At 42.0% G+C, this 12,771-nt stretch overlaps 3 non-coding genes across 3 annotated transcripts; all 3 read right to left on the reverse strand.

The window, feature by feature from the left end:
* Positions 1-811: 811 nt before the first annotated feature.
* TRNASTOP-UCA (transfer RNA opal suppressor (anticodon UCA)) lies at positions 812-898 on the reverse strand. Its single transcript has one exon. It is a non-coding gene; the product is annotated as a tRNA-Sec (tRNA).
* Positions 899-5,041: 4,143 nt separating this feature from the next.
* TRNASTOP-UCA (transfer RNA opal suppressor (anticodon UCA)) lies at positions 5,042-5,128 on the reverse strand. Its single transcript has one exon. It is a non-coding gene; the product is annotated as a tRNA-Sec (tRNA).
* A 4,143-nt stretch (positions 5,129-9,271) lies between these two features.
* On the reverse strand, positions 9,272-9,358 carry TRNASTOP-UCA (transfer RNA opal suppressor (anticodon UCA)). Its single transcript has one exon. It is a non-coding gene; the product is annotated as a tRNA-Sec (tRNA).
* Between the last annotated feature and the right edge of the window lie 3,413 nt (positions 9,359-12,771).

Below are 12,771 nucleotides of genomic sequence, written 5' to 3' on the forward strand. Positions count from 1 at the left end.
CGCAGAGTTCAGTGTTGTAGAGTGCAGTAGTGCATGGTAGATTAGAGTGGTTTAAAGTGTATTGGTGTAGATTGGAGAGATATAGAGTGTATTGGCTACATGCATTGGGGTAGAGTACAGAAGAGCAGCATAGAGTAGAGTGGTGCAGAGTAGAGTGCAGTGGTGAAGAGTAGAGTTGTGTAGAGTTTAGTGGCGGCAGAGAGTGCTATGTTGTAGAGGACTCTGCTTTTAATTTATAATTTGCTATTTTGTGAATAGTGCACAGAGGAATACCTCGAGTACAGTATTAACGCCTTGTTTTTAGATTGAAGAAAAAGTTCAGTGGCAATTTTCTCATTTATGCATGCCAACACGATAGGTTCTGGTAGCAAAAAGCACCGATTTTTAAAGCAAAAAGTTGCTTTATTTTAGCATTATGCTGCCTAAAACTGCGACCTCTTCAGACTTCAATGTGAAAAATAAAATCCCCAAATTTGTTTTTACTAAATCTCCCTCCTCCTGCTTCCAAATATTGGCAGGAATGCTTGGTACTTAGTCAATGATTGCTGTCTCCTTAAAGGCAGTGAATCACACAAATACACACACACTTTGTGTGCCACAGGGTGATTGCGCAGATCAGTATGAGAGCATCATGTACACACGAAAATCAGAGGCAGCGTCATATGCGAAGCCCAACCTATTTATGTCCTCCTGCCATTCCAACGGTGATATTCCGTTTGTCTGTCTATAAATCACATGGAACTGTCATCAGAAATAACGCTATAATTATGATTATTGTAGCAAAACACACAGCTGATCTATTTAATTAGTCCGCCCAGAAGGTGGAATTGAACCACTCTGTCGCTAAATAGCTACAGGTTTGAAGCCTGCACCCCAGACCACTGAGGTTCATCCGGGCGGATACAGATGTTAGGTAGAGACTTATATATAACCCAAAAATACAGAACACTTTATTAATAGGGTAAGGTATATGATGATTTGTAATCCATTTTCTTCACCCCTATCTCTGAGATAGCACGTCAATTTGTTTGAATATCTTTACTGCTTGAAGCCAGACTTTCAGGAGATAATCTTCAATTTATGCAAATTAAAACAAGGGTTTCTGGGTAAATGAGACCCGTCTGCTTCCTGCTTTTCTAACGTGATCAAAGCAAAGCCACGAGGAAGACAACTTGCAATAGAAACGAGCAGCCGATGCAACACTTGAATAAGCACATCATGAGTTAATCAAGCTCAGGCAAAGGAAGTAGAAATTAAACAGTGAAAACGCTGCTCGCGTTCTCTCCCTCACAACATGCACAGTCCATTCTAGGTCTACGTTTTGGAAGCGGCCGTGTGTAATTTGAAAGAGCCACGTTGTATTACGAGCATCTCAATTTGGCAGCTCAGTTTATTTTTCCGTATTTTATTTTTACACAATATTGCTTTTCTCATAATTTGTTACTTGCTAAGCGTCAGGTGGAACCGAACTGGGAAATCGGATGCAGGGCAGAGCAACTCGGGGATTTGTTAATATGCCAGTGAGCCCATGAAACGGTGGGCGGGACGCCGAGAGAATGACGTTTGACGTGGGGGGTACTAACTGTCAGATAGTTGAATGACAATACACGGGCCATTTCCGTTTTAAACAAATTGCATTCTATGAAAGATTTCACGGTGTCTACTTTTCGACATTTTGTATCTTTTATAGGAATATATAAAGCTGAAAAGGCAAGTGATGGAAACAATACAACCATGTTTAGGCTGAATCAGCCACTGGAAATTTAAAGTACCAAAAAAATTAGACTTTGCTAGTTCTTCCTCTATGTTACCGGTCGCGTGGCTGTCATCAGCTTCCAGCATTTAAAAGACAATCATAGGCAAGCATTGGCATAGCCAATAGGTCTCGCCTTTTGGACCTTATGTGTTTAGCCAGAGCTTTTGACTATGTTGTAGAGCATTGTGGCTGCTGTGCATTATGTTGAAAAGTTATAATTGTCTGCCTGTCGCCTATGCGTAGTCTCTCCAGTTCCCTTTGGAAATTGGTGGTGCCTTCGCCTAAAGGGATTTCTGATTGTGCTGTGCTGGAGGTGGTACTTTCGCTTGATGCCAGAGAGATACTACTGGCTGATTTGGTTTCTAGACTTTCTTCCCTGCACCTTTTTCTATCCTTGTTGCTGATGGGATTATCATACTTTTTAGCAAATGTGTAAATCCCGCCATCCTGCTAATCACTGTCATCCCTCTTGCTCTTTCTCATTTTTTGTCTCTGAGGTATTGTTAGTGCTCATCTATGACCTTATCAATGATGGCATAATTTTTTTCCACTAAATCCTGACAATCCATTGATTCTATCTGTTTCTCTGTGTGTGAGAAAGTGGCTCTGTATATACTGTTCCTTAATAGGTACAGGGTGTACAGAGTCCACAGTCCCCCAGGGGCTGAGAGAGGTTAAAGTTAGGTATAACCTTACTCTTTAAATTGGTAGCTTGGTCGAGCAGTAAGGCAGTACCAGAGGACAGTGTAAAGCATTTGTTGACCACACTCAGTCAGCAAATGGTCTCACACACTCAATAACTGAACTCTAGGCCAATAGTTTATATAAAACATATATGCTTGTTTTATTTTAGAACCAACAATTGGAATTAAAATATACTTTCTCAGAATGAGATGTTGAATATAAATACTTTTGCAATGAGCAATTGATTTTTGTAAACAGTTACAAGTGGTTGCAATAGGCAACATTATTTCAAACACAACAGTGCATTGAGTTCAATGGAATTTTAATGTTATTTGTCACAGATTACTTTTCGGATTACTTTTGGAATTCCAGGACTGGATCCCAGATTCAGTCCTGGGTCAGTACTTTGAATCAAGTGATACAAGTCGAATTAATTGCAGTGATGATTTTTAAGTAATATGTAGCTATTTCAAAAGTTGACACTTCGAAAATATTTCCTAGAAAACATTCAATGATTCTCTATGGCAAGAAATTCAAATTGCAGGTATAGTACTTTCTAGTTACTTTTGTAATCCAGTACTGGGTGCCTGGACTCAGTACTGGGATCTTTATCCAAAACAGGTAAGTAATTACGTTTGAAGATATTATACGATTTTTGAAGAATATTTAAAGATTGAAGAAATCGACACTTTGAAGAAATTTCACAGAAAAACAGTCAATGGTTTCCTATGGAAGAAAATTGAGTTAAGGGTAAGTGCAGTTGTAAGTATTTTTCAGAGTCAGTGCTGGGTACCAAGATCCAGCACAGGAAGCTCACATAAGAGAAGGTGAGTAATTTCGTTTTCGTTACTCGGCTGATTTTTGGTGAATATTTTAAGATTTGAAAAGTCCACACTTAAAACAAATTTCAGGAAAAAGCCAGTCAATGTTACCCTATGAGGAAAATAGAGTTTGCGGTTTAAGGGTAAGTACTCGACTGGCAGAGTTGAGGTTCTGGGCATAGACTCAGGGGTCCCCCAGGGTGAGGTAGGTAAAGTTGGTTCACCCTCAGCGCCTCTAGGGCGGCCGGGTGCAGAGAGAGTTAGGCCCAATGTTATCCTATGAGAGATAGGGGGGCCTTGGGTGGTGGCTGTTGACTGGCAAGCCACGCGGCTGTGGGAGCTGAGCTCCTGGTCACCTACTCAGGGCAAGTGGGGAAGTGGGTAGGTGTAGAGTTTTCACTGCCAGGGCCTTCCGGGCGGCTGGATGCAGAGGGCTTTTGAGCCTTCGGGCGCTCAATTGATTTCAATGGGAAATCTCCGGTTTGACCCTTTCCAATTTGATAAAGCATGATCATAGTCCAGTGTTACGTTGTGCATTCGGTAGTGCGGCAGCTGCCGCACTGAACCCTTTGCCAAAGAGGTCCTGTGCCATCTCTTCTCTTCTGTCGATTAGTTTTGGCATGTTTCTGGGATGCGCAGGTGTGTGCTGGTTGGTCCAATAAGTCAAAATGGAAGAAGGCGAGCAACGGCAGAGTGTTGCAAAGTAGAATATGGTGGCGTACAGTGCAGATGTGCAGAGTGGATTGGTGTAGAGTGCAATGGAGTAGAGTGCATTGGTTTTGAATGCAGTGGCATAGAGTGCTGTGGCGTAGAGTGCAGTGATGTAGAGTGCAGAGGTGTAGAATAGAGTGGCATTGAGTGGAGTGGCACAGGGTAGATTGTAGTGGCGTAGAGTGGAGTGGCGTTGAGTGGAATAGAGCAGAGTAGAATAGAGTGGTTTAGAGTGCAGTGTCATAGAGTAGAGCGTCGCAGAGTTCAGTGTTGTAGAGTGCAGCAGTGCATGGTAGATGAGAGTGGTTTAAAGTGTATTGGTGTAGAGTGGAGAGATATAGAGTGTATTGGCTACATGCCTTGGGGTAGAGTACAGAAGAGCAGCATAGAGTAGAGTGGTGCAGAGTAGAGTGCAGTGGTGAAGAGTAGAGTTGTGTAGAGTTTAGTGGCGGCAGAGAGTGCTATGTTGTAGAGGACTCTGCTTTTAATTTATAATTTGCTATTTTGTGAATAGTGCACAGAGGAATACCTCGAGGTACAGTATTAACGCCTTGTTTTTAGATTGAAGAAAAAGTTCAGGGGCAATTTTCTCATTTATGCATGCCAACACAATAGGTTTTGGTAGCAAAAAGCACCGATTTTTTAAAGCAAAAAGATGCTTTACTTTAGCATTATGCTGCCTAAAACTGTGACCTCTTCAGACTTCAATGTGAAAAATAAAATCCCCAAATTTGTTTTTACTAAATCTCCCTCCTCCTGCTTCCAAATATTGGCAGGAATGCTTGGTACTTAGTCATTGATTGCTGTCTCCTTAAAGGCAGTGAATCACACAAATACACACACACTTTGTGTGCCACAGGGTGATTGCGCAGATCAGTATGAGAGCATCATGTACACACGAAAATCAGAGGCAGCGTCATATGCGAAGCCCAACCTATTTATGTCCTCCTGCCATTCCAACGGTGATATTCCGTTTGTCTGTCTATAAATCACATGGAACTGTCATCAGAAATAACGCTATAATTATGATTATTGTAGCAAAACACACAGCTGATCTATTTAATTAGTCCGCCCAGAAGGTGGAATTGAACCACTCTGTCGCTAAATAGCCACAGGTTTGAAGCCTGCACCCCAGACCACTGAGGTTCATCCGGGCGGATACAGATGTTAGGTAGAGACTTATATATAACCCAAAAATACAGAACACTTTATTAATAGGGTAAGGTATATGATGATTTGTAATCCATTTTCTTCACCCCTATCTCTGAGATAGCACGTCAATTTGTTTGAATATCTTTACTGCTTGAAGCCAGACTTTCAGGAGATAATCTTCAATTTATGCAAATTAAAACAAGGGTTTCTGGGTAAATGAGACCCGTCTGCTTCCTGCTTTTCTAACGTGATCAAAGCAAAGCCACGAGGAAGACAACTTGCAATAGAAACGAGCAGCCGATGCAACACTTGAATAAGCACATCATGAGTTAATCAAGCTCAGGCAAAGGAAGTAGAAATGAAACAGTGAAAACGCTGCTCGCGTTCTCTCCCTCACAACATGCACAGTCCATTCTAGGTCTACGTTTTGGAAGCGGCCGTGTGTAATTTGAAAGAGCCACGTTGTATTACGAGCATCTTAATTTGGCAGCTCAGTTTATTTTTCCGTATTTTATTTTTACACAATATTGCTTTTCTCATAATTTGTTACTTGCTAAGCGTCAGGTGGAACCGAACTGGGAAATCGGATGCAGGGCAGAGCAACTCGGGGATTTGTTAATATGCCAGTGAGCCCATGAAACGGTGAGCGGGACGCCGAGAGAATGACGTTTGACGTGGGGGGTACTAACTGTCAGACAGTTGAATGACAATACACGGGCCATTTCCGTTTTAAACAAATTGCATTCTATGAAAGATTTCACGGTGTCTACTTTTCGACATTTTGTATCTTTTATTGGAATATATAAAGCTGAAAAGGCAAGTGATGGAAACAATACAACCATGTTTAGGCTGAATCAGCCACTGTAAATTTAAAGTACCAAAAAAATTAGACTTTGCTTGTCCTTCCTCTATGTTACCGGTCACGCGGCTGTCATCAACTTCCAGCATTTAAAAGACAATCATAGGCAAGCATTGGCATAGCCAATAGGTCTCGCCTTTTGGACCTTATGTGTTTAGCCAGAGCTTTTGACTATGTTGTAGAGCATTGTGGCTGCTGTGCATTATGTTGAAAAGTTATAATTGTCTGCCTGTCGCCTATGCGTAGTCTCTCCAGTTCCCTTTGGAAATTGGTGGTACCTTCGCCTAAAGGGATTTCTGATTGTGCTGTGCTGGAGGTGGTACTTTCGCTTGATGCCAGAGAGATACTACTGGCTGATTTGGTTTCTAGACTTTCTTCCCTGCACCTTTTTCTATCCTTGTTGCTGATGGGATTATCATACTTTTTAGCAAACGTTTAAATCCCGCCATCCTGCTAATCACGGTCATCCCTCTTCCTCTTTCACATTTTTTGTCTCTGAGGTATTGTTAGTGCTCCTCTATGACCTTATCAATGATGGCATAATTTTTTTTCACTAAATCCTGACAATCCATTGATTCTATCTGTTTCTCTGTGTGTGAGAAAGTGGCTCTGTATATACTGTTCCTTAATAGGTACAGGGTGTACAGAGTCCACAGTCCCCCAGGGGCTGAGAGAGGTTAAAGTTGGGTATAACCTTACTCTCTAAAGTGGTAGCTTGGTCGAGCAGTAAGGCAGTACCAGAGGACAGTGTAAAGCATTTGTTGTACACACTCAGTCAGCAAATGGTCTCACACACTCAATAACTGAACTCTAGGCCAATAGTTTATATAAAACATATATGCTTGTTTTATTTTAGAACCAACAATTGGAATTAAAATATACTTTCTCAGAATGAGATGTTGAATATAAATACTTTTGCAATGAGCAATTGATTTTTGTAAACAGTTACAAGTGGTTGCAATAGGCAACACTATTTCAAACACAACAGTGCATTGAGTTCAATGGAATTTTCATGTTATTTGTCACAGATTACTTTTCGGATTACTTTTGGAATTCCAGGACTGGATCCCAGATTCAGTCCTAGGTCAGTACTTTGAATCAAGTGATACAAGTCGAATTAATTGCAGTGATGATTTTTAAGTAATATGTAGCTATTTCAAAAGTTGACACTTCGAAAATATTTCCTAGAAAACATTCAATGATTCTCTATGGCAAGAAATTCAAATTGCAGGTATAGTACTTTCTAGTTACTTTTGTAATCCAGTACTGGGTGCCTGGACTCAGTACTGGGATCTTTATCCAAAACAGGTAAGTAATTACGTTTGAAGATATTATACGATTTTTGAAGAATATTTAAAGATTGAAGAAATCGACACTTTGAAGACATTTCACAGAAAAACAGTCAATGGTTTCCTATGGAAGAAAATTGAGTTAAGGGTAAGTGCAGTTGTAAGTATTTTTCAGAGTCAGTGCTGGGTACCAAGATCCAGCACAGGGAGCTCACCTAAGAGAAGGTGAGTAATTTCGTTTTCGTTACTCGGCTGATTTGTGGTGAATATTTTAAGATTTGAAAAGTCCACACTTGGAAGAAATTTCAGGAAAAAGCCAGTCAATGTTACCCTATGAGGAAAATAGAGTTTGCGGTTTAAGGGTAAGTACTCGACTGGCAGAGTTGAGGTTCTGGGCATAGACTCAGGGGTCCCCCAGGGTGAGGTAGGTAAAGTTGGTTCACCCTCCGCGGCTCTAGGGCGGCCGGGTGCAGAGAGAGTTAGGCCCAATGTTATCCTATGAGGGATAGGGGGGCCTTGGGTGGTGGCTGCTGACTGGCAAGCCACGCGGCTGTGGGAGCTGAGCTCCTGGTCACTTACTCAGGGCAAGTGGGGAAGTGGGTAGGTGTAGAGTTTTCACTGCCAGGGCCACCCGGGCGGCTGGATGCAGAGGGCTTTTGAGCCTTCGGGCGCTCAATTGATTTCAATGGGAAATCTCCGGTTTGACCCTTTCCAATTTGATAAAGCATGATCATAGTCCAGTGTTACGTTGTGCATTCGGTGGTGCGGCAGCTGCCGCACTGAACCCTTTGCCAAAGAGGTCCTGTGCCATCTCTTCTCTTCTGTCGATTAGTTTTGGCATGTTTCTGGGATGCGCAGGTGTGTGCTGGTTGGTCCAATAAGTCAAAATGGAAGAAGGCGAGCAACGGCAGAGTGTTGCAAAGTAGAATATGGTGGCGTACAGTGCAGATGTGCAGAGTGGATTGGTGTAGAGTGCAATGGAGTAGAGTGCATTGGTTTTGAATGCAGTGGCATAGAGTGCAGTGGCGTAGAGTGCAGTGATGTAGAGTGCAGAGGTGTAGAATAGAGTGGCATTGAGTGGAGTGGCACAGGGTAGATTGTAGTGGCGTAGAGTGGAGTGGCATTGAGTGGAATAGAGCAGAGTAGAATAGAGTGGTTTAGAGTGCAGTGTCATAGAGTAGAGCGTCGCAGAGTTCAGTGTTGTAGAGTGCAGTAGTGCATGGTAGATTAGAGTGGTTTAAAGTGTATTGGTGTAGAGTGGAGAGATATAGAGTGTATTGGCTACATGCATTGGGGTCGAGTACAGAAGAGCAGCATAGAGTAGAGTGGTGCAGAGTAGAGTGCAGTGGTGAAGAGTAGAGTTGTGTAGAGTTTAGTGGCGGCAGAGAGTGCTATGTTGTAGAGGACTCAGATTTTAATTTATAATTTGCTATTTTGTGAATAGTGCACAGAGGAATACCTCGAGGTACAGTATTAACGCCTTGTTTTTAGATTGAAGAAAAAGTTCAGTGGCAATTTTCTCATTTATGCATTCAAACACAATAGGTTCTGGTAGCAAAAAGCACCGATTTTTTAAAGCAAAAAGTTGCTTTATTTTAGCATTATGCTGCATAAAACTGCGACCTCTTCAGACTTCAATGTGAAAAATAAAATCCCCAAATTTGTTTTTACTAAATGTCCCTCCTCCTGCTTCCAAATATTGGCAGGAATGCTTGGTACTTAGTCAATGATTGCTGTCTCCTTAAAGGCAGTGAATCACACAAATACACACACACTTTGTGTGCCACAGGGTGATTGCGCAGCTCAGTATGAGAGCATCATGTACACACGAAAATCAGAGGCAGTGTCATATGCGAAGCCCAACCTATTTATGTCCTCCTGCCATTCCAACGGTGATATTCCGTTTGTCTGTCTATAAATCACATGGAACTGTCATCAGAAATAACGCTATAATTATGATTCTTGTAGCAAAACACACAGCTGATCTATTTAATTAGTCCGCCCAGAAGGTGGAATTGAACCACTCTGTCGCTAAACAGCTACAGGTTTGAAGCCTGCACCCCAGACCACTGAGGTTCATCCGGGCGGATACAGGTGTTAGGTAGAGACTTATATATAACACAAAAATACAGAACACTTTATTAATAGGGTAAGGTATATGATGATTTGTAATCCATTTTCTTCACCCCTATCTCTGAGATAGCACGTCAATTTGTTTGAATATCTTTACTGCTTGAAGCCAGACTTTCAGGAGATAATCTTCAATTTTTGCAAATTAAAACAAGGGTTTCTGGGTAAATGAGACCCGTCTGCTTCCTGCTTTTCTAACGTGATCAAAGCAAAGCCACTAGGAAGACAACTTGCAATAGAAACGAGCAGCCGATGCAACACTTGAATAAGCACATCATGAGTTAATCAAGCTCAGGCAAAGGAAGTAGAAATGAAACAGTGAAAACGCTGCTCGCGTTCTCTCCCTCACAACATGCACAGTCCATTCTAGGTCTACGTTTTGGAAGCGGCCGTGTGTAATTTGAAAGAGCCACGTTGTATTACGAGCATCTTAATTTGGCAGCTCAGTTTATTTTTCCGTATTTTATTTTTACACAATATTGCTTTTCTCATAATTTGTTACTTGCTAAGCGTCAGGTGGAACCGAACTGGGAAATCGGATGCAGGGCAGAGCAACTCGGGGATTTGTTAATATGCCAGTGAGCCCATGAAACGGTGGGCGGGACGCCGAGAGAATGACGTTTGACGTGGGGGGTACTAACTGTCAGACAGTTGAACGACAATACACGGGCCATTTCCGTTTTAAACAAATTGCATTCTATGAAAGATTTCACGGTGTCTACTTTTCGACATTTTGTATCTTTTATTGGAATATATAAAGCTGAAAAGGCAAGTGATGGAAACAATACAACCATGTTTAGGCTGAATCAGCCACTGTAAATTTAAAGTACCAAAAAAATTAGACTTTGCTAGTCCTTCCTCTATGTTACCGGTCACGCGGCTGTCATCAACTTCCAGCATTTAAAAGACAATCATAGGCAAGCATTGGCATAGCCAATAGGTCTCGCCTTTTGGACCTTATGTGTTTAGCCAGAGCTTTTGACTATGTTGTAGAGCATTGTGGCTGCTGTGCATTATGTTGAAAAGTTATAATTGTCTGCCTGTCGCCTATGCGTAGTCTCTCCAGTTCCCTTCGGAAATTGGTGGTACCTTCGCCTAAACGGATTTCTGATTGTGCTGTGCTGGAGGTGGTACTTTCGCTTGATGCCAGAGAGATACTACTGGCTGATTTGGTTTCTAGACTTTCTTCCCTGCACCTTTTTCTATCCTTGTTGCTGATGGGATTATCATACTTTTTAGCAAACGTGTAAATCCCGCTATCCTGCTAATCACGGTCATCCCTCTTGCTCTTTCTCATTTTTTGTCTCTGAGGTATTGTTAGTGCTCCTCTATGACCTTATCAATGATGGCATAATTGTTTTCCACTAAATCCTGACAATCCATTGATTCTATCTGTTTCTCTGTGTGTGAGAAAGTGGCTCTGTATATACTGTTCCTTAATAGGTACAGGGTGTACAGAGTCCACTGTCCCCCAGGGGCTGAGAGAGGTTAAAGTTAGGTATAACCTTACTCTCTAAAGTGGTAGCTTGGTCGAGCAGTAAGGCAGTACCAGAGGACAGTGTAAAGCATTTGTTGTACGCACTCAGTCAACAAATGGTCTCACACACTCAATAACTGAACTCTAGGCCAATAGTTTATATAAAACATATATGCTTGTTTTATTTTAGAACCAACAATTGGAATTAAAATATACTTTCTCAGAATGAGATGTTGAATATAAATACTTTTGCAATGAGCAATTGATTTTTGTAAACAGTTACAAGTGGTTGCAATAGGCAACACTATTTCAAACACAACAGTGCATTGAGTTCAATGGAATTTTCATGTTATTTGTCACAGATTACTTTTCGGATTACTTTTGGAATTCCAGGACTGGATCCCAGATTCAGTCCTGGGTCAGTACTTTGAATCAAGTGATACAAGTCAAATTAATTGCAGTGATGATTTTTAAGTAATATGTAGCTATTTCAAAAGTTGACACTTCGAAAATATTTCCTAGAAAACATTCAATGATTCTCTATGGCAAGAAATTCAAATTGCAGGTATAGTACTTTCTAGTTACTTTTGTAATCCAGTACTGGGTGCCTGGACTCAGTACTGGGATCTTTATCCAAAACAGGTAAGTAATTACGTTTGAAGATATTATACGATTTTTGAAGAATATTTAAAGATTGAAGAAATCGACACTTTGAAGAAATTTCACAGAAAAACAGTCAATGGTTTCCTATGGAAGAAAATTGAGTTAAGGGTAAGTGCAGTTGTAAGTATTTTTCAGAGTCAGTGCTGGGTACCAAGATCCAGCACAGGAAGCTCACATAAGAGAAGGTGAGTAATTTCGTTTTCGTTACTCGGCTGATTTTTGGTGAATATTTTAAGATTTGAAAAGTCCACACTTAAAACAAATTTCAGGAAAAAGCCAGTCAATGTTACCCTATGAGGAAAATAGAGTTTGCGGTTTAAGGGTAAGTACTCGACTGGCAGAGTTGAGGTTCTGGGCATAGACTCAGGGGTCCCCCAGGGTGAGGTAGGTAAAGTTGGTTCACCCTCAGCGCCTCTAGGGCGGCCGGGTGCAGAGAGAGTTAGGCCCAATGTTATCCTATGAGAGATAGGGGGGCCTTGGGTGGTGGCTGTTGACTGGCAAGCCACGCGGCTGTGGGAGCTGAGCTCCTGGTCACCTACTCAGGGCAAGTGGGGAAGTGGGTAGGTGTAGAGTTTTCACTGCCAGGGCCTTCCGGGCGGCTGGATGCAGAGGGCTTTTGAGCCTTCGGGCGCTCAATTGATTTCAATGGGAAATCTCCGGTTTGACCCTTTCCAATTTGATAAAGCATGATCATAGTCCAGTGTTACGTTGTGCATTCGGTAGTGCGGCAGCTGCCGCACTGAACCCTTTGCCAAAGAGGTCCTGTGCCATCTCTTCTCTTCTGTCGATTAGTTTTGGCATGTTTCTGGGATGCGCAGGTGTGTGCTGGTTGGTCCAATAAGTCAAAATGGAAGAAGGCGAGCAACGGCAGAGTGTTGCAAAGTAGAATATGGTGGCGTACAGTGCAGATGTGCAGAGTGGATTGGTGTAGAGTGCAATGGAGTAGAGTGCATTGGTTTTGAATGCAGTGGCATAGAGTGCTGTGGCGTAGAGTGCAGTGATGTAGAGTGCAGAGGTGTAGAATAGAGTGGCATTGAGTGGAGTGGCACAGGGTAGATTGTAGTGGCGTAGAGTGGAGTGGCGTTGAGTGGAATAGAGCAGAGTAGAATAGAGTGGTTTAGAGTGCAGTGTCATAGAGTAGAGCGTCGCAGAGTTCAGTGTTGTAGAGTGCAGCAGTGCATGGTAGATGAGAGTGGTTTAAAGTGTATTGGTGTAGAGTGGAGAGATAT

This window comes from Triturus cristatus, chromosome 4_1 (genome assembly GCF_964204655.1).
Source record: "Triturus cristatus chromosome 4_1, aTriCri1.1, whole genome shotgun sequence".
NCBI classification, from domain to species: Eukaryota; Metazoa; Chordata; class Amphibia; order Caudata; family Salamandridae; genus Triturus; species Triturus cristatus.